This window comes from Tenrec ecaudatus, chromosome 7 (assembly GCF_050624435.1).
Source record: "Tenrec ecaudatus isolate mTenEca1 chromosome 7, mTenEca1.hap1, whole genome shotgun sequence".
Taxonomy (NCBI): Eukaryota; Metazoa; Chordata; class Mammalia; order Afrosoricida; family Tenrecidae; genus Tenrec; species Tenrec ecaudatus.
This window is the reverse complement of record NC_134536.1, coordinates 10,246,105-10,267,940: the sequence shown is the minus strand read 5'-3', so window position 1 is coordinate 10,267,940 and position 21,836 is coordinate 10,246,105. Positions and strand designations below refer to the sequence as shown.

The 21,836-nt window shown below is 48.9% G+C and overlaps 1 long non-coding RNA gene across 1 annotated transcript; it reads left to right on the top strand.

Annotated features, from left to right (window-relative positions):
• The first annotated feature begins 33 nt into the window (after positions 1 to 33).
• On the top strand, positions 34 to 21,532 carry LOC142453228 (uncharacterized). Its single transcript, XR_012785365.1, has 3 exons — positions 34 to 389; positions 14,354 to 14,461; positions 19,399 to 21,532. It is a non-coding gene; the product is annotated as an uncharacterized LOC142453228 (long non-coding RNA).
• Positions 21,533 to 21,836: the final 304 nt, after the last annotated feature.

The window sequence follows — 21,836 nt, the reverse complement described above, 5'->3', positions numbered from 1 at the left end:
CGACCTCTTCCGCGGTGCACGCCGAGAACGGGACCGCCGCACCGCCTGTGCGCCGCGCCCCTGGCCCCGCCCCCGAGGGGCGGGGATTACGCGAAGCTCCGCCCCGAGCCCCCCGGCTAGCGCCAGGGGAGGGGGCCCTCCAGGCCGGGCCCCCGGAGGACCATGGTAATGACCTTGGACGTGGAATATATTGTCTTGTCGGCTTGAAACACTGCCCTGGCCTGATGGGGAGGCCGACTGGGCCGGGCTCTCAATAACCCCGGAGCTCAGGGTTCCTGAGCAGCCTTACTCTCTTCTGCCAAGTCTTGGCCAGCGCTCACATCCACGATTCTCAAAAGGAGGCCCCAGCCCATCGTCTACTTCTTGGGAAAGTTGTGACGGTTGCCACGGTAGGTCTAAGGCCTAGATTTTATTTCTTAAGCAAGCTAGCCCCCTGCTTCCCACAGCTCCACTGGGCAACCTACAGAGGACCACAGGAGGGCCAAAGAGACCCACTGAAATGTCTTTGCAACCTGCAGGGGAGAGCAGGGACCACGAACGGTTTGCTCAAGCAGAGCTGCCAGGACGCCCCAAGTCTGTCCTGCTGGGAACTCTGCACTATCCCCCAGGTGGGCTAGATACCCCCCCCCTCACCCCCAGTCTGCAAGGTTGATTTGTGGAAGGTGATGGTTCTGTGACTGGCCATTGAGCGGGAAAGGCTGGTTGTCCCAGGAAATCTTCTCACCTTCACAAACACAAGACAGAGGATGCCATTTCTCAAGAGTTGGAAAGCTGACTACCATGTGTTCTTCCTAGTAACTCTCTTCCAGGAGCTTGAGGCCTTGGGCTCCTGAGGATGGGGGGCAGGGCTCCTTAATCATGTTCACATCCCCAGCACTCAGCTCAGTACCAGCGTCAGACACAAGAAAGGCTTGTTGGATAGGTAAGTATATGATGAAGCCGTCTGTTAAGTGCAGTGAGTAGTTCCATCCTGGGTTCAGGTCCCAAACTCCCCCGTAGCTGTGTGAACTTGGTTGGGTTATTTGGCGTCTCAAAACATCAGTGAACAGAGCCCCTGCGGCAAAGTGTGCAAGCACTCCGCTGCTAACAAGAAAAGCCTGCGTTTCAAACCAACAAGCCTGTTTGGGAGAAGAAAGGATCTGGCAATCTGCTCCCATAAAGGTGGTCGTTGTTGTTTGGTGCCATTAGGTTGTTTCCATAACGACTGTATTTACAACCCAGAAGGATACATTGCCCCGTCCTGTGCCATCTTCTCGGTCTTCTTATGTTTAAGACCATCATGGTAGCCACCTGGCCGATCTATCAGGTGCTTCCCCTGTGATAGTTAGATTTTAGGTCCACTGGGCTGGGCCAGGATTCTCAGTGCTTCCGCAGTTAAGACTTGGTAATCCCCCAATAATGAAGTCTGACACATCATCACTTCCATACGGAGAGCAATCCACTGAAAGGAAGTTTCCCCAGGGGTGTGGTCTTCTTTCAATAGAAGTCGAGGCTGTAGAAATGACTGTTTGCTTTTTGCTGGGTCTGGAGGCAGCATCTAGTTCATCCTACAGAGTTGGTTCTTTGGATTTGGTTGGTTCCAGTGACCTACCTTACAGAGGGCCAACCCTTGGAATCTGCGTCAACCTGACAGTTTACCAGCCATAGGCTCATGTGCCGCTGCAGACAGAAGACTGCTTATCTGACCTGCCAATCTGGGGTACATCACCCCTGCAGCTACCCTAGTCAAGAGAAATCTGGACCCTGATACCTGACTCATAGACTTGACTACCTCTACACCTGTTAGCCACGTTGGGGGGGGGTGTATAAATCTCTCTGTATGTGTACATCCACCACTCATCTATCACTTTGGGGGGGGATAAATCTCTCTGTATGTGTACATCTATCACGTTGGGTGGGGATAAATCTCTATGTGTACATCCACCACTCATCTAGCACGTTGCCATCCTGCGGTAGCTTGCACATTGCTGTGATGCTGAAGCTTTGCCTCTGGTATTTCAAAACCCAGCCGGGTCACCCAGGAGGAACAGGTTCCAGCAGAGTGCAAGCTAATGACAGACAGTGAAAAAGGAACAGGTGATCCACTACAAAGGGATTAGGCACTGGGAACCTTACGAACTGCAGTGGAACATTGCCAAATATTGGGCTGAAAGATGAAACTTCAGGTGGAAGCTACTCAAAATATGAATGGGGAAGAGCTGTCCCCTGAAAGTAGAGTCACCCTTAATGATAGGGATTAGACAGAGCTTTCAGGACATCGTTAGTTGAGGAGGCGGGACTCAAGTACGAAACAGCTGTGAACATCCAGTGATAATGAGAGCAAGGGTTTACGAAGTATGAATCTAGGAAAACTGGAAGTGAGCCGAAATGGACTAATAGTGAGTTGGAAGTAACTCGATGGCTACTGGTAAATCCCTCCATTTCCTCCTCTGTGAAATGAAGGGATTGATGGTTTGGTTCCTCCCTTTATAGGGTTGCTGAGAGATACAGTCCTGGCCACACACAAATGCTCCACTGTTGAGTTCTACCTACTGTCACCCTGGACTCCAGGGTCCGTCTGCCAGCACTCTCTGTGGAGCTGTTAGAACTTCTAGCTGCCAGGGTCTACCCTGGGGTCGTGACTCTGGAGGCTCAGTGGAAGGTGTAAACAGATGGAATTTTGTGGTCGGAGGTGGGTGGCCAGCCCCCACCACTAATCCTGGGTTCAATAAGGCACAATTGTACGGTTGAGATAATTGAGAGAGAAAGAGATATTAAAATAATGGAGTCAGACACATTTCATGGTAGCATTGCTCACCTCAGCCCCGCTTGGTGGTCCAAGTGGAGAGAGGGGGAAGGGAGGGAGGAGAAGGGGAAAGGGAGCAGGGGAAGAGAGGGAGCCAAGGAGAAGTCAAGGGAGGAGCGGAGAGAGTGAGGGAGAGAGGCCTCTATTGCTAACCCAGGCCTATATACCTTTGGGAGAGTGCAAGCCGACTAATTACAGGTAGACATGCGTCACAGGAAGGGGTTGTACTATAGGTTATACAGCAATGAGAGGGGGTGGTCTAGGGACATACTCGCAATAGGAAGAAGAGGGGTTGGGAGTATACATGTGACAAGATGGGTGGATCCTAGATACAGGATGGCAGCATAACTGACCTAGTTTGACCTGGTCTCTGGATCTCCATAGGAACCATTATCAGTAGGATGTGAACCCCACCTACAGGCACCAAACTAATGGTCACAAGCCTTAGCCCTTTGTCCCCTTGGCCTGGTAACTGACTGTCTTCAGGGAGGATGTCTGTAAGCATCTGACCTCCCCCCACAGTTTGAAACATCCCTTTGTGCTGCTTGTGGTGCCCAGGCCGGGGCCCACTCTCTTTCACTTCCCTGTGGGTGAACCTCGCAGAATCCACTGACTGTGGATTCCCTGGAAGCACCATGTCCGCATCTGAATAGGCCCTGTTGACCAGAACATGAAGGACCAACTGGTGGACTCATCCTGGTGACATAAAGGTGGCACTTAAAAAACAAACAAGCGTGCAAATAAGCATCAAACCGTTGTCCCTGCGTTGCTTCTGGGTCCCGGCACCACCTCTGTGCTGCAGCGGCGACCTGTTTCCGAGAGGTTTCAAGAACGCAGCCTTTTTACCCTTTTCACATCCCTGGTGTGTTGTCAGAGGGGACTCACCAGAGGCTGAATCCAGGCGTATTTCCTCTTCACTTTTTTATTTTTGTTCTTAAACAGAAACAACTTTAAAATGGATCAACCGGGAGAGCAAAGGATAAAGTATGACATTTTAACCTAACTACATCTGTCCTGGTCAGCGTTACAGCAGTCTAGGCTGTAGCCCTTTGGAAGCAGATTGCCAATCTTTTCTTCTATGGGTTCAAACTTTCAACCTTTTTGTTTACTAGTAAAGCATTTAACTCAGGGACTTCTAAAAATAACAGCAGCGGCTGGTACTGTGAGTAAGCATTGGACTGGTAACTACAAGCACAAGGTTGGCAGTTCATACCCACCAGTTGCTCCTCAGGAGGAGGAGGCTCTCTGCTCCTGTGAAGATGTACAAGCTCAGAAACCCTGTAGAGGGTCAATATAAGTCAGAATTGACTCCACGGTGCTCTGTGTGTGTGTATATATATATATACAGCGTGCACAAGTGTCTCACTCTGAATGTTTACACTTCTCTCTTTTTAAAATCATTTCATCGGAGGCTCTTACAGCTCTTATAACATTCCATATAGCAATTGTATCAAGTATATTTGTACGTATGTTGCCATCTTCATTTCCAAAACATTTTCTACTTGAGTCCTTGGTATAAGCTCCTCTTTTTTCCCCTACCATCTTCGTGAATCCTTGATCAGTTGTATATTGTTATTATTATTATTTCCTATCTTACACTGTCCATTGTCTCCCTTCACCCACATTTCTGTGAGTCATCCCCTTTTTTGGGGTAGGGGGTATATATCCAATCTTGTGATGGTTTCCCCCTTTCTCCCTTCCCCCTTCCCGGCCATCCCCTGCCCTCACAATATCACGGTTCCCACTACTGTTCCTGAGGGGTTATCTAGCCTGTATTCCATGTGTCGAGAGCTTTAATCTGTACCGATGTGTGTGCAGATTTGTCAGGTAGAACTGGGTCATGGTAGTGCAGGGAAGGAAGCATTCAGGAACTAGAGGAAGGATGTGTTTCGTCCATGCTATATTACACTTTGGTTAAATCCCTTCCTTATAACCCTTCTGTGGGGGGATATCCCAATGTCTACAGATGAGCGTTGCGTCTCCACTCTAAACCCCTCTTTTGCACCGATATAGTTGTTTGTTTTGGATCTTTTGAGAACTGATCCTGTCAACACTTCATAATCACACAGGCTGGAGTGCTTCTTCCATGGGGGCTTATTTGCTTCCCTGCTGGTTGGCTGCTTGTTTAACTTCAAGTCTTTAAGAAGCCCCGACACCCTATCTTTTAATAGTCAGGCACCATCAGCTTTCTTCACCATGTTTGCTTATGCACCATTTTATCTTCAGCAATCGTGTTGGAAAGGCGAGTATCAAAGAGTGCCAGGTTATTAGAACAAAGTGTTCTTGTGTTAAGGGAGGCCTTGAATACAGGTCGAAAATCTATCTACTATCTTAATACTTAACATAAAAATATATATACATTGGGCTCTATCCTTTTCATTATAAATGAAGATATTTACACATATACATGCCTATAGCAATACATCTATAAATAGCTTTTGCCTCCTATTTCTTTCCTCTATTTCCTCTTACCTGTCTCCTATCCCACTGTCATGCTCACCTTCCATGCGGCTCTTAGTAATTCCTCTCGGAAACGTTGCACTTGATTAAACCCCATCAGGCATTATATGCCCTCCTTGACATCAATTTGTTGTTCCTTTTCCCTGAGTTTGTTGACTCCCCAGTCCCCCTCCTCGCCCCCTCCTCTCCTATGTCTCTTCCAGAAATGCCAGTCCCGTTTTTTTCTCTTAGAATTGTTCATCCTACCTGTGGTAGTCCAGGTAGACTAGAGAAACAAATCCATAGAAGCTCACATGTGTATAAGAGAGGGTTTTATGTAAAGGGTAACTGTACATTAAGAAAGTATCTCAACCCAATCCAGTCCAGAATTCTTTTTTGTTAAACTTGAATTCTTTTTTTTTTTTAACAATTTATTGGGGCTCATACAATTCTTATCACAGTTCATACATATACATACATCAATTGTATAAAGCACATCCATACATTCCCTGCCCCAATCATTCTCAAGGCATTTGCTCTCCACTTAAGCCCCTTGCATCAGGTCCTCTTTTTTTCCCCCTCCCTCCTCATTCCCCCATCCCTCATGTGCCCTTGGTAATTTATACATCATTATTTTGTCATATCTTGCCCTATCCGGAGTCTCCCTTCCCCCCTTCTCTGCTGTCCCTCTCCCAGGGAAGAGGTCACATGTGGATCCTTGTAATCAGTTCCCCCTTTCCAACCCACTCACCCTCCACTCTCCCAGCATCGTCCCTCACACCCTTGGTCCTGAAGGTATCATCCACCCTGGATTCCCTGTACCTCCAGCCCTCATATGTACCAGTGTACAGTCTCTGTCCTATCCAGCCCTGCAAGGTAGAATTCGGATCATGGTAGTTGGGGGGAGGAAGCATCCAGGATCTGGGGGAAAGCTGTGTTCTTCATCGATACTACCTCACACCCTAATTAACCCATCTCCTCTCCTAAACCCCTCTATGAGGGGATCTCCATTGGCCGACACTTGGGCCTTGGGTCTCCACTCTGCACTTCCCCCTTCATTTAATATGATATATATATACATATACACATACATACACACACTTATATCTTTTTTTTTTTGCATGATGCCTTATACCTGGTCCCTTGGGCACCTCGTGATCGTACTGGCCGGTGTGCTTCTTCCATGTGGGCTTATTTGCTTCTGAGCTAGATGGCCGCTTGTTCACCTTCAAGCCTTTAAGACCCCAGACACTATCTCTTGATAGCCGGGCACCATCAGCTTTCTTCACCACATTTGCTTGTGCACCCATTTGTCTTCAGCGATCCTATCATGGAGGTGTGCAGTCAATGATATGATTTTTTGTTCTTTGATGCCTGGTAACTGATCCCTTTGGGACCACTCGATCACACAGGCTGGTGTGTTCTTCCATGTGGACTTTGTTGCTTCTGAGCTAGATGGCCGCTTGTTTATCCTCAAGCCTTTAAGACCCCAGTCACTATCTCTTTTGATAGCCGGGCACCATCAGCTTTCTTCACCACATTTACTTGTTCACCCAGTCCAGAATTCTTGTGGGAAGGCCATGCCCAACAGAAGCCTCATTGACTATGACCCAATTGACAGAGTAGACTTCACCCGTTCACTCTTAATCCTCTTTAGTCCCAAATTGACACCAGATTATGTAACTACCACACTACCTCACTTATATAGACAAAGGAGGAAACAAACAAACAAACCTAGAGGAAAACAAACAACAGACAGTTCCAGGTCTATTTGCTTACCCTTCGGAATGTTTTTCAATCAAGTCTGATGAGGTGCCAAACCCTGCCCCCCAAGTTCAAAGTCTATTTTCAGGATTCCTCAGGGACTTGGCTACTTTGCTCCCCTTGCTGCCTTGTTGCACTCCTTTTGCGTTTCTCCAGCTGTTTACACTTCTTAAAACCAGGCTTCATTCTGGTTTGACCACCTGCTAAGAATATACCTTTCCACCAAGACATGCTGAGTCAGACAGACAACACTTTAACAGAGTCTCAGGTGCCCGTAAAGTCTGAAATGCAGCGTTTGATTCAGTGTATCTGGGGGTGGGAAGGCAAATTCTCGGGGGGGGGGGCGGTTTGAAGTGGTTGGAAGATGCCCTGCTGGAAGGTGACAGCAGATACTTTATCATGTGGTTTCCCCAGGAATGCTGTTCTGCCAGGGAAAGGCCTGGCTGTCACCTTCCTCACTGTCCCTGGAGAAAGCACAGGACTCTTCTCTCTTGGACCCAATCACTATGTACTTTAAGGCCCACTCACTCACTGCCTCAAGTCCAGTCCAGCGCATGGCCATCTTACAGGACAGGGTGGAACTACTGCTGTGGATTTTTAATTAATCATATTATTGGGGGGCTATTACAAATCTTGTAATACCCATCATTCAATGGTATTAAGTACATATGTTGCCATCAACATTTCCAAAACAATTTCACTCTACGAGAACCTCGTTTTCCCCCTCCCTCCCCCACTCACATGAATCTTTGATCAATTATATATTTTTTTATTCTTTTGTGTCTTACACTGTCTGTTGTCTCCCTTCACCTACCTTTCTGTTTGTCATACCCCAGTGTGTGTGGGGGTGGGGGTGGCTATATATCCAACCTTGGGATATGTGAGAGTATAATTCTTTTATTTTTTAAAATCATTGTATTGGGGGCTCGTACAACTCATCACAATCCATCCATACATCCATTGTGTCAAGCACATTTGTACATTTGTTGCCATCATCATTCTCAAAACATTTGCTTTCCACTTGATCCCTTGGTATCAGCTCATTTTTCCCCTCTCTCCGCACCCCCTCTCTCACTAACCCTTGAAAATTTAAAAATTATTATTATTTTGTCATGTTGTACACTGTCTGACATCTCCCTTCACCCACTTTTCTGTTGTCCATCCCCCAGAGAGGGGGTTATATGTAGATCCCTGTAATCGGTTCCCCCTTCATACCCCACCTTCCCTCCACCCTCCAGGTATCGCCATTCTCATTACTGGTCCTAAAAGGATCATCTGTCCTGGACTCTCAGTGTTTCCAGTTCATATCTGTACCAGTGTACATCCTCTGGTCTAGCTGGTTTGTAAGGCATCATTGGGATCATGCTAGTGGTAGGTGGGAGGAAGCATTAAAGAACTATTGGAAAGTTGTATGTTTCATTGTTGCTACACGGCACCCTGACTGGCTGTCTCCTCCCGAAGACCTTTCTGTAAGAGGATGTCCAGTTCCCTACAGATGAACTTTGGGTCCCCACTCCACACTCCCCCTCATTCACAATGATATGGTTTTTTGTTCTTTGATGCCTGATACCTGATCCCTTCAACACTTTGTGATCACACAGGCTGATGTGTTTCTTCCATGTGGGCTTTGTTGCTTCTGAGCTACATGGCTGCCTGTTTATCCTCAAGGCTTTAAGACCCCAGACGTTATATCTTTTGATAGCTGGGCACCATCAGCTTTTTTCATCACATTTGCTTATGCACCCAGTTTGCCTTCCACGATCATGTGGGGAAGGTGAGCATCATGGAATGCCAATTTAATAGAACAAAGTGTTCTTGGATTGAGAGAGTACTTGTGTGGAGGCCCAATGTCCATCTGCTACCTTAATACTAAACTTCTCCAAGATGTGAATGCAACATACTGGCATGAAACAGGGAACCAGTAGAGAGGTCTGAGGGGCCAGCCCCAATCCCAACCACATGGACAGCTCCCTCCCCCCAGAAGAATTCACTTCAGAGGACAGCACTGAAGCTACAGCTCAGGGAGAGGGACATGTTTGATCAGAGCGCACAGGAGCAAATGAAGGGGGAGGAAGAGAATGGAGCACATCCTGGCCCACCAAACCTTGAGGACGATATTGTTAGATTGGGGAATGGAATGCGAGCTCACCTTGGGCGCACGGAAGAATTACAACCAGTTGAGATGCAAAAACGGCAAAAGGAGTTTTATTTTTCTAACTCAAGCTAGGGCTTCTCCTCCCCCCGCCCCCACTGCCCAGCGCAGCGGGGACCCAGCATTCAAAGGGGATCAGCCCTGAGTTCTTTGTTCTCCAGGCTTTTATAGGGTTAGGGGGCAAGGGGAAGTTCAGGGTTATTATTCTTTAAATTTATCGGAGAATATTTCTGGTGCCAGTCTTGTCCGGCAGTGACTAGCCAGTAGGGTCTCGTGTGTCCTCCTGATTGGTCTGCCAAAGGTGGGTGGTCGCCTGTTGGACACTGTGTCCCATTGGTCAACGTGAGTCAGGCTACATCAGGCGGTGGTTTACGTCTGTTCCAGGAACCTGAAACTGAACCTTGGGCCCTTTCTGAGAAACCGACACTTAGGCCCACCTCAAACTTTGGTTCCCCACAGCCTATTCAAGCCCTAACCCAGTTGACCTATACTTGTGCCCCACAATATCTCTGCTCAGAGCAGCCAGTGCACCAAGAGGACCATATGGCCAGCCCCACTATGAGACATCACATCCTCACTGACCCATAGCCCTACAGGGGACAACACTAGAGACGCAGTGTGGGAATTGTACCTGATCTGACCCCACCACACTGAGGCAAAGCACCAAGGGGGTGCAACAGAACAGCACAGGGAACAAAGCAACGAAGTCCACAGGAGTACCAAAAATACACTTTGAGTCCAGGGCGGGGTACTCCATCAGACTCCACTGGAAGACACTCCTAAAAGTCAACAAACAAACCTTGAACTACTTACAGGCTTTTCTCTTTTTTTGCCATTGGCTTTTTGTTGTTATTTTGCTTTCTTTTGCTCTGTCGTGGTTTTGTGCATATTATTATCTCTGCAGGTCTATTGAGATAAGATAGGCAGGATAAACAATCCGGAGGAGAAAACAATGGACAGATGGTTCTGATGGGGAGGGGGGACATGGGCGAGGGAGAGGTAGAGGCAAGGAAGTGGTGTTGACAAACCCAGGGACAAGGGAACAACAAGTGATCCAAATTTGGTGGAGAGGAGGGTGTAAGAGGTCCTGGTTGGGCTTGATCAAGGGCGATGTACCTGAGAGGAATTACTGAAACCCAAATGAGAGTGTAATTCTTACGGCAGTAGAAAACCTCACCTTTTTCCCGAGGAGTGACTGGTGGTTTCGAATGACTGGCCTGTCGGTTAGCAGCCCGGCATGTAACCACTCTGCCGCCAGGACCCTCTAAGGACCAGATGAGAGATAATCAACCGCAAACTCTGGAGCCTGCCTCCATTTCAAGGCAGTAATTACAGACAAGGGGGTCTGGGTCTGCTTTTATTCCTACTGTTTTGTTCCTCAGACTTCTTTTTTCAGCTCCCCAAAGTCAAGGACAATTTGTCTCCTTTCTACATGAAAGCTCATCTTCATACTACTCATGCAGCTCAAGAGGCAATTAAAGCAAACTGGCAGGTACTCTGGAGCACTCAGCAAGCTCTTTGGACTTAGAGCCTCCTTGTCGGGTACATAGGCTGGAGGGGAGAAACGGAGGGCTACTTAGCCAAGCCTGCCTCCTGCCCTGTTTCTCTAGCTGTTCCCCAGACAAGCTGACCCTGGGCAAAGCAAGGGCAGGGTGGCCTGGCCTTGAGGTCAGTACCACACTCCACATCGCAAGTCAGAACACTGGGAAAACCCATTGTTATAGACCCAGCATTACCCATGATCTTATGTTCTGGAAGGACATGCACTTACCTACTTCAAGTGCAATCTGATTAACGGGGCCATTGGGTGGTGGTGTGGTTAGGTGCTGCCAAGTTGCTCCTAGGAACTTACAAATTCCACCAACTTGTTTCTGAGAGCAGGCCTGGGTACAAGAGCCAGGAAACCCACTGGCAAACTTTGGGAGCATAATCCCTCTGGGAAACAGGGACCCACATTCTCTGGGAATAAGATGGACACTTGCCAGTGTGGAAGCCAGAGCTCTGTGCCGTGAGTACAGGTCTGTCCTTACAGTGGAAGCATGACTCCCGTCAAGAAATACAATGTGATCGAAATAGCCAGCCAGCAAAGGAGGTGCCGGGAAGGCAAGCTCACGGGGGACAGACCAGGTGGCTATTTTGGTGTGTTTCCGTCATCCAAAAGCCCATCCCTCTAACACACTTGTGTTAGGCCAGATTGACTAGAGAAACAAACTCACTGACGGTCATATATGTGTAAGAGCTCTGTATGAAGCAGTCATTGGATATCAAGAAAACATCCTAGCCCAGTCCAAATCAAGTCCATAAATCGTTCAAGGATGGAGAATGCAGGAATGAAGGAAGGCCGGGAGTACAGTCTTGTGGATCCAATGGCAGTGGACGCATCACAAGGCTCTGGCAGGTCTCAGTCACGTGGCTTGGCAACCGGAAGGTGAAGCACATAGGGAGGGTTCCAAGACCCTCCTGAAAGTGACCTGATTGATAGGCTAGACTCCACCCCTACACCCTTATATCTTCAAGTTGACACAAAATTATGTAACTGCCACAATGCTGGACCACATTCTGTTTTCAGACCTTTCGGGCTCTTTCAGATCATGAGCGCTAGCATCCTCCTGGAGGGTAGTCTCCTGGGGGGGGCACGGGTTGGGGGGGTTGTAGCTATAGCTGGTCTCAAACGCTGGTGCGTTTAGTTTTGCTTTGTCTCCTTCAGTTTTGAAGGTGCTGCTCTGGCTCCGTGTTTAAAGCGCGAGGCTGGACTTTGTTCCAAAGCTGATAAGGGTCCTATATTGGCCAGTCCTATCCTGACTCTTGCTCAATACAAGGCCACTACCAAATGATGGAGTGCAGGAATCTTTGAAAGTTATTTCCCAATTGAGTGTATGTAGAGAAGCCAAGGTCTGCTGGCTTCACACTAGCAACACAGTCCACATGGAGGAAGCACACCAGCCTGTGTGATCATGAGGTGTCAGTGAGACCAGGTATCAGGTATCCAAACCAAAAAAACCCACATTTTTATGTGAATGAGGGGGAGGATGGAGTGGAGACTCAAAGCCCATCTGTCAACAACGGGACATCCCCTTACAGAAGGGTCACAAGGAAGAGACGAGCCAGTCAGGGTGCAGTATAGCACCGTGGAAACATACAACTTTCTTCTAGTTCTTTAATGCTTCCTCCCCACAACTATCATGACCCCAGTTCTACCTTACGAATCTGGCTGGATCAGAGCAAGTACACTGGCACAGATAAGAGCTCACAACACAGAGAATCCAGGACAGATAAACCCCTCAGGGCCAATAATGTGAGTAGCGATACCAGGAGGGTAAAGGGAAGGTGGGGAGAGAAAGGGGAAACTGATCACAATGATCGACATATAACCCTCTCCCAGGGGGATGAACAACGGAAAAGTGGGTGAAGGGAAACACTGGTTGGTGTAAGACATGAAAAAAATAATTTATAAATTATCAGGGCATCATGAGTGAGGGAGAGGGGAGGGGGGGAAATGAGCTGAAACCAAGGGCTCAAGTAGAAAGAAAATGTTTTGTAAATGATGATGGAAACATGTACAAATGTGCTTGACACAATGGATGGACGGATGGATTGTGATAAGAGCTGTGAGAGCCCCCAATAAAATGATGTTAAAATAAATTCTACATAGAGGTTTTGAGGGTGAGAAGGGAGGTGAAACTCCTTTCTTGGTTTGTAGAAACCCTTCTGCTTTAATAAATTAAAAAACAAATTAAAACCACTGCCACCAAGGTGATTCCAACTCACGGTGACTCTGTAGGCCAGAGTAGAACTGTGCCCTGGGGTTTCCACGGCTGCTGTCATTGTAAGGAGGCAGATCGTCTTACCTTGCTCCCTTGGGGCTCCTGGCAGAGGTGGGGGCTAAGGGGGGATCCAGGCAACAGCCTTTCGGTTTGCACCCAGTGGCTGAACTTGCTGAACCAAGAGTGAAGCTCCTGCCTAATCAGAAACTACTATTTGGAAACATGTTTCTGTAACCCATCCCATGTCTTTATAGCTTTAACAAGTGACACATGCTACTTTCTCGTTTGAGAGCGGAAAGTCCAAGTACTTTAAGAGCATTTCAGCTTACTTGGAAGAGGATTATTTTATTTTCCAATTAGAATGGAAATAACATGCTGGCATGTGTGTTTCCCGGGTAACTTCCCCCAACTTCCAGCAGGAGAGGGAGTACCAATATTCTTGGAAATCCAGGAAGGATGCTCAGGAAAACTTCTGTCTGAGCAGAATCCGCTGGGCTGGCCCTGATGGTCCCTGTAAGCCTCCCAGGGCTAGTCCGTGAGCCACCTGCCCAAGCTCTCCCTGGCTGCCAGGGCCGGAGCTGCCACGAGGGCAATAGAAATGCGGAGGGTGCTCCTAGCCCATCTCCTGCGAGCTGCACATAGCCTCGGCAGCCTCCGGTCCCATCACTCTCTCTTCTCCTCCAGCACCTTCCAAGTCTTGCCCTGTGTCTCCAGCTGAGATGCCAGAGGTCAGCCTTGCCCACCGCAAATGATCGGCGTCATTGCCAGCTTCTCCTTTCCACCGCCGTTCCCACCGCAGAGCGGCATCTTTCTGATTGCTCCCTACTGTCAATGATAGACCACAAGATGCTTTGAAAGCTGCTCCGGCTCATAGGCCCCTGGATGTTTTCTTATTAAAGGACGGCGCCTGCCCTTCTCTTCAAATCCATCCCTCTGTCTTCTTGCAAGGATCTGCCGTGATGACATTTTGTAACTATGAAGGGTGCTGTTGTGGGAAGCATGATTGAGGTCAGAATCATGCCCTTCCCGGCGTGAGAGAAACGGCTCACACCGCCAAGAGGGAGATCTATTTCCATCTCCGCATTGGCGCTCCGCCACGGCGCCACAGGTGGGCGGGCACCTGGGCCTCACTGCCGTGATCGGCTGCTCTGACAGCTTTCGACCGTTTCCACTCCTGGCTGTGCCACTCGACAGTAGGACGACCCCACGGGGGATTCTAGGCTCTCATCTTGATGGGGGAGGGGTGCCAGCTCGTTTTTCTTGGGGAGTAGTTGAGTGGGTTTGAACTGGCAACCTTCTGACCTGCAGCCGAGCGCGTAATCACAGTGCTGGTTAAGATCGGTGATTTTATCTACCTGTGCCTCTTCTGTCTATCAGGCATGTTTTATTAATTACCCCTCATGTCTATTAGGCATGTGTTATTAATTACCTCTCCCTCTTATGATATAGGAAAGACCATCAATGGTCACAGTGACTATCAACAGCAACCAGGCTCTGTGACATGCATACGGAGAACCGTTGGCCCAAAGGATTAAAGTTGGGACCAATAACCGCAAGGTCAGTGGTTCCAACCCACCAGCCGCCCTGAGGGAGAAAGATGAGGTTTTCTGCTCCTGTAAAGGTTGACAGCCTCGGAAACCCAAAGTGGTAGTGCTGTCTGTCCTACAGGGTCACTATGAGTTGGAATCAACTCGGTGGTAACAGACTTGCTTTGGGGTTTGATGAGACATGGATGAAAGAGGCTACACAAATGAGTCAAATCGTTCTTTGCCAAATATTTGGGGTGGTTTGGTTTCTCAGCCACTCAGCTGGTATGTACTGAGCACCCACGCTGCTCAGGAACTCCTGAACACTCCTATTGTAGTGCAGCACCGAGACGCAGCCCTGGCCGCACCAGCGCTTCCAGACCATGATGCTTAGCTTTCCTAGGTACGTGAGAATTACCGCAAAGCAGATTTTTATTTGAACTTTCCGTGGTGGAAATCTTTCCAACCTGTATTTCTTCTGCTTCCGGCCTTCATAAGTAACCCACTGACTACAGCAACATGTTGACGTCTTGCTGAAGAACTCTGCTGTGCTCCTGGTCCTGTCTCTGAGCATCAGCCCACACTGCGTGTGGCACTAGAGCGCCTCCATGACGGGACTGCAGGTGACTCCATTCAGACTGTCCAACTCTGGAACTCACAGAGGGCCTGAGAGGAAGGGGTAGTTCTTGGACCTCAGCTCAACAACGAAGGCCAAGACAAATGACCCCAGAGCAAGTAGGCCTACCCATGCGGGGAAACCACACACCCAGTGTATTAGTCTGGGGACTTTAGAGAAACAAATCCACAGAAGCTCATGTATAAGAGAGAGTTTTATATAAAGGGTAAGTGCGCATCATGAAAACATCCCAACCCAGTGCTGCCCAAACCCACAAGTCCAACATTAACCCATGTGTCCAACACCTATCCACAAAATCCTCCTCCATCTCACAAAACATAGGCAATGATGTCGACTGCAGGAGGAAAGCCAAGTCAGTGAATGTGTAAGCATCTCAGCGTTGGCAGGGGTCTCTATGTGGCTCCTCCAGCACCCAGGGCTGCAGCAGGGTAGGTCCATGTGGTTTCTCCTCAGGGATGTCTTGCAGGAAGTGAGCCTTGCCAGCTGAAGCAGGGAACTGCTAAGGCAGCTGCACCCTGGTGCAACCATCACAAAGCAAGAGATCTGATAACTAGAGAGGTGAGGCTCACCAAGCCATTTATCCCTCCGCCCTTCAATTAACCCCACATCTGTTTATCGGCCCAGTTGGCACATTAAACTTTAACTATATCACCCAGAGAAACATGGCAAACCCAGTTACCTTCCAGGTGGGCTGGGTCTGAGAGGAAACAATAAACAGGAAGCAGGTGCCATGGAGTTTCAGATGGGAAGGGAGTTCAGAACTTCCAGACAGGAAGCTACTCTCACTGAGAGATGAGCTCCCAGACCCCGGGCAGAACCACAGGCGACACTGATGACAACATGCAAGCTAAGTGACAATCACACCAGGGCACTAAGTGAGAGCTGGGTCAGGAGCCCTGGAGCATGGGGACAGTCAGGCAGGCTGTGAGGTGGCCCGAGAAGCCCAAAGTCCTTCAGCACACCCTGGTTCTGGGCAGCACGAGGGCTGGAGCTGCAGTCCCAGCTCAGCCACGTGGAAGGCTGGGAAGGGGGTAGGGGGTGGGGTGGTGGTGGGGGCACACAACAGGACACTTTCCCTGAGTTATGCAACTTGTTCATTTGCCCAAAGGCCTTCAAGTGAGGGCACCGGTGAGGACTGAACCTGGCAGATGTTCTGCCCCGAGGCAGGGCTTCTGGGAGAAGAGTTGCTTTGTCTGGCTCCCCAAGTACTGTGTGGGCCAGTATCAGCCCTGGAACCACAAAGACAAACTTGGCGGCCAGAGGCTTGTTGTTAGGGGTCGGCGAGTTGATTCAGACTCATAGCAACCCACGTGCAGCAGAAGGACACACGCCTGGCCCTGCACTAGCCTCACCATTGTTGTGGTTGCACCCACTGTTGCAGCCACTGTGTCCATCCATCTGGCTGCCCCTCTACTGTACCAAGCATGATGTCCTTCTCCAGGGACCCGATCTCTCAGGACAACATGTCCAAAGGGCATGAGATGAAGCCTCGCCATCCATGCTCCTAAGGAGCATGTGGCTGTCCCTCTTCCAGGACAGATGGGGCTGTTCTTCTGGGAGTCCACGGTATTTTTTACATCCTTCACAAGCACCGTCATTTAAATGCATTGATTCTTCTTCGATCTTCCTTATTCAAGGTCTAACTTTTACATGCACTTGAGGCTAGAAATCCACGACAGAGTTGTACCCCATCGAATGGGGGTGGGTATCCCAGACCTGGGGTGGAATTAAGGAAGCAAAAAAAAATCTTGAGAGCGGGATGCTCACACACCTGTCCGGCGGGAAGAGGCACTGAAGTGGGTGCAGAGATTCGAAGTGCCTTTCCCACTCACTGCCGTGGAGTGCGTTCACACTGACCTTATAGGGCCATGTCGACCTGCCGCGCGTGGGTCTCTGACACTATCGCTCTTCACGGGAGTGGAAAGCCGTATGTGTCTCCCTCGGGGAGGCTGCTGCTTTGAAACTGAAGGCTTTGCGGTCAGCAGCGCGCACACCCACGATGCCAGAAACACTCCTTTAAGTGCCTTTAGGATTCAGGGAATAAAACCAGAAGAGGGCTGTTTCCTGCAAGTGCCACCGTGCTCAACCAACTGGAATTTCCCCCGTGTGAAAGCGCAGGGAAGTGGCCTCTGGGTACATCCCAGCCTGCTCCTCTGTGTATTACGGACGGACGAGAGGAGTGTGGTGGTCACTGCTCACTGGCAGTGCACTTTCTTCGCCCTCTCATATTTCACTGAGCTCTGACCCTTTTGACTTACTCTTCTTCGTAAAAGTAATGACCTCTTAGAACGTGATGCTATAGCCCAAGAAAATATGTCATTATATTGTAAATTACATGCCAGATGAGGAAGTGTTTCATTTAGGTCAACTGCGCAGGGCCCAGCGCTCTCTTTAAAGCATTCAAAGCAGTTGATGGATTTGGTGTTGAGGGAACTATAAATAATCACAGCCTAAATTCCAGACAAGGACAGTGTGCTAGGGGACATGTCAAAGCTACCACCAATCGTGATGCCCCTTTCAAGGTCATAGGAAGAGACTGGACTAGTTGTCTGAAAGCCAAGGTCAAGTCCTCAGCCTGTCTGGTACGACTGCCTTCCCACCCTCTTCAGACGTGCTTCATCTCCCTCTTCTGGAAATGGAGGCCGATTGGACAGATTCCCAATCTCCAACGCAAGCGGGGCTGGCATCGACTCGATGGCCGCCGCCTTTGACACATGTCTTCTAGATCGACAGGTCCCAAAGGTATTATCCGGTGTGACATGAACAAATCAACGCTTTGTGACCAAAAAGGTTTGGTAAGCAAATACAAGATTGTCTCTCAGAGTCTTTTTTTTTAATCAATAGATTACAACTATATTCTTGTTTTGCATATTGATTCAAATAAACGAAAGAACTACTGAGACAGAGAAATGGGAATACCTGATATTTGATCTTTAAAAAAAATCATTTTATCGAGACCTCCTACAACTCTTATCACAGTCCATACATCCATTGTATCAAGCATATTTGTACATAAGTTGCCATCATCATTTTCTAAACATTGACTTTCCACTTGGACCCTTGGTATCAGCTCCTCTTTTATCCCCTTCCTTCCCCTTGCCCCCTGGCGACCCCTTGGTAAATTATAAATTATTTATTTTCTTATCTTACGCCAACTGCTATCTCCCTCCCCCCATGTTTCTGCTGTTCCTCCCCTGGGCTGGGCTGTGTGTGTTATGTCTCAGCATCTTAAGGAGGAGAGCCTAGTAGGTAGAGGCTCGAAGACACTTACCCCTGGAACCCTCTGCTTGGGAGCATCTCGTGGGCTCCTGCATGAATATGGTTTGAGAAATATGTGACTAATGGGCCCAGAGGGTGTTTCTTTTCCTAGCTCTTCAAACTCTCTGATTCTGGTTAAGTGAAGAGAAAGGAGGGCATTCCACTGGCAGGATGGCGAGGCTGCTTCTCCTTCCTTCTTGAAGTTCATGGTCAGATCTCAAATTGAATGGGTTTCTCCTCTGCCGCTCGTCTGAACCTGATGGGTGGTCAGAACAGGGAAGACCAGACTGCACTGAGGGATCAAAGCTTTCCGTCCACCTCTGTCGAGTAGACCCTCTCCCTTCCCCAAGTCAAATTTAGAGCGAGTCACATCCTAAGAAAGAAAGAATGAGAGAGAGAGCTGTTTGATGGGGGCGGAAGAGGGGGAGCTAACATAGTCTCTGAATAAGCCCCTTCATTCCAATCAGTTAGGAAGAAAAATGCCAATCCCCAAAAAACATTCTGAATTGGTTTAGTTGAGAAACCAAAATAGACCGGCTCACATAGAATTAGAGTTACTATTTTAAACCCTGCTATATATTTATCCTTATTTGGTTTCTTTGCACTGAACTGCGCAATGATGGAGACGACGAAGTCATGTAGCTGATCATCTCACATCCCGGAAGCTCTTTTCACTCAGGAGCCAGCAACAGGTCCATCTTGACTCCTGATTTTCAAAGGCCTATGCGGCGTAGGCACGTCCTGCCTTATACACAGTCCCTTCACAGTAACTCAGTGTGCGTGGTTCAGGGAGCAGTGCGCAGCACAGCGATGCACTGATGTGTTAGACACTGAGCACAGCCTCGACTTCAGAGTCCCCACAAGCAGAAGTTTCTGTGCTTTGTGCCCCATGATCCAGTGACCATAGCCCACGCTGATTAGACCAGGATGACCCCCAGACCCGGGTACCTGTAGGCCAGCAACTGCACCCCATAGAATCTCCCATGTACTGCACGGACCAGCCAATCTGCAACACGTGGTGCCTTAACCACCCCTTCTCGCCTGAAACGCTCTCTGCTGTTTTCTCTCCGCAGGCTGCCGACGCTGTCCTTCAAGGTCTCCTATTTAGCCTCCTCCATCTGGCCGCCACACTGTCACAAGAGTGAACTCTTCACCGGGACTGCCACCTGTCCTCATGCCATCTTTGCCGGAATTGGGAAAATACACACATCTCTCAGGTGCAATTGTTTTTATGTCCTACCTGTGCACATAGGGAGCCTCTGACATCAGGCAGAGCCCGTGGCCTGCACAGCTGTGCCTCAAGCTCCTCCACCCACCTGCCCTTTGGAACCCAAGTCCCACACAGTTGTCATGAGCTGAGTCCCTGGCTGTACATCCTGTGACTGTCTGTGCTTGGATCCAGGAGCCCTCGCCCATTGTGTATTCAAACCTTGGTCCAGGTCCGGCTTCTCCCTGTGTGCGCTGGGGCTGCCCTCAGACCTGCATTTGACATCATAGGGATGAAACAGACATGGTACAGCATGGCACTCTTATTTAGGGGGTTGAGATAACATTATTTCATCACCTTATTAATAAGACGGTGTGTTTGAAGCGGACGGGACAACTATGCCCAAATAGTATCAACATTTGCATCACATCTAGGAAGACTTCTAAGCTTGTACCACAGGTCTCTGCTTAGCCCCGCCCTTTCGATGCATTTCCAGACATCTCGCACCTAGGCCTAGGAAGCAACTCTATTACATTTTATAGAAAGTGAAACAAACAAAAAACCCTGCTATTTTTGTTAGGGGCTGTCAGGTCAATCCAGACTCACAGCAAACTTATGTTCAAGAGAACCCAAACACTGCCCGGTCCATGCGACATCATCCTGGCAGTCATTGCTACGCTTGTGCCTATTGTCCCAGCCACCGTGCCAAACACCCTGCTGAGAGTCTTCCTCTTTTTCACCGACCCTCTAAGCAGCAGGCTGAGTTGCCTGATGAATGCGATGGAGAGAAATATTTCAGAATTACCTCAGTAGACTAGGACAAGAATAGAGAGCAACGCAGTGAACGGGGACAATGATAAACGGATGGTTCAGAAGACACACGAGGGCAGGATGGGAGCGATTCGGGTTTACACAACCTTCTGTGGAAAAGCCACGGGAGATTTAGTTGTCAACAGTGCTGGAACAACAAAGGTGATTGTGTGCTGGGCCACCGGGGACCTGTCTGAGAGCAGCCTCCCCTGCTCAGTTCCACCACCTCTGGTTCGACAGGCAGGCAAGCATCGGCAGAAGCCAGGGCATGGTAGAGGAGGGCAACCAGTCAGCTGAGAAGCCATAACCAGGTTCTCTCACCAGAAATAGTTGAAGGAAAGAGAGCTATTTAGGCTGGAGGAGAGGAGAGTTGTGAGGCTTTAGAGAAGGAAGAAATATGATCTTCCATGAAGTATGTTGCTGTAAGCAACAAGCCCACGTGGAAGAAGCACACCAGCCAGTGCGATCATGAGGTGTCATTGGGACTAGGTAACAGGCATCAAAAGTCTCATAACAAACAAACAAAGAAAAACCTTATTGTTGAGAACAAAGGGGGATTGGAGCAGAGACCCAAAGCCCATCTGTAGACAATGGGACATCCCCTCAGAAAGGAGTCACAGGGAAGGGATGAGTCAACCAGGGCACAGTAAAGCACTGATGAAACACAAAATATTCCTCTGGTTCCTTGAGACTTCCTCACCTCCCCAGTATCATGATCCCACTGCTGCCTCTTATTTATGACTAAACCAGAGCATGTATACAGGTATAGATAAGAGATAAGAGCTCATGACACATGGGATCCAGGAACAGGAATGGGAATAGCAATCCCAGAAGGGTAGGCGGAACGTGTGGAGAGAAGAGAGGGAGGGAAAGGGGGGACTGATTGCAATGATTGACATTGCACCCCCCCAAGGGAAGGAACCACCACCCCCACCCAAGGGGAGGAACACAGAAACCATGGGGGGAGGGAGACAGCAGTCGATGTAAGACATGAAAATAATCATAATAATTTATAATTTATCAAAGGGTCATGAGGGTGGCAGGGGGGGTGCGGAGGAAAAACAGAGGAGCTGATACCAAGGGCTCAATAGAAAGTAAATGTCTAGACAAGAATGACGGCAGCACATGTACGAATATGCTTGATGCCATTGGTGTGCGGATTGTGGTAAGAGTTGTAAGAGCCCCCCAGTAAAGTGATCTCTTAATAAAAAAATAGAAAGTATGTTGTCATCAGGTCTTGCCGAGCGGGCTCTGACTCACAGCGACCTGTACACAGCAGAACGAAACACCACCCAGTCCTGTGCCGCCCTCCCGGTGGTTCTCATGGTTGGACCCGTTGTTCCGCCTTGTTCAGGGCCTTCCTCCTTTCCTCCACCCCTCTACTGTACCCAGCAAGGTGGCTTTGTCCAGGACTGGTCTCTCCTGATAACATGACCAAAGACCATGAGCATGTTCTAAGGAGCATGGTGGTTGCACTGTTTCCAGGACAGACTT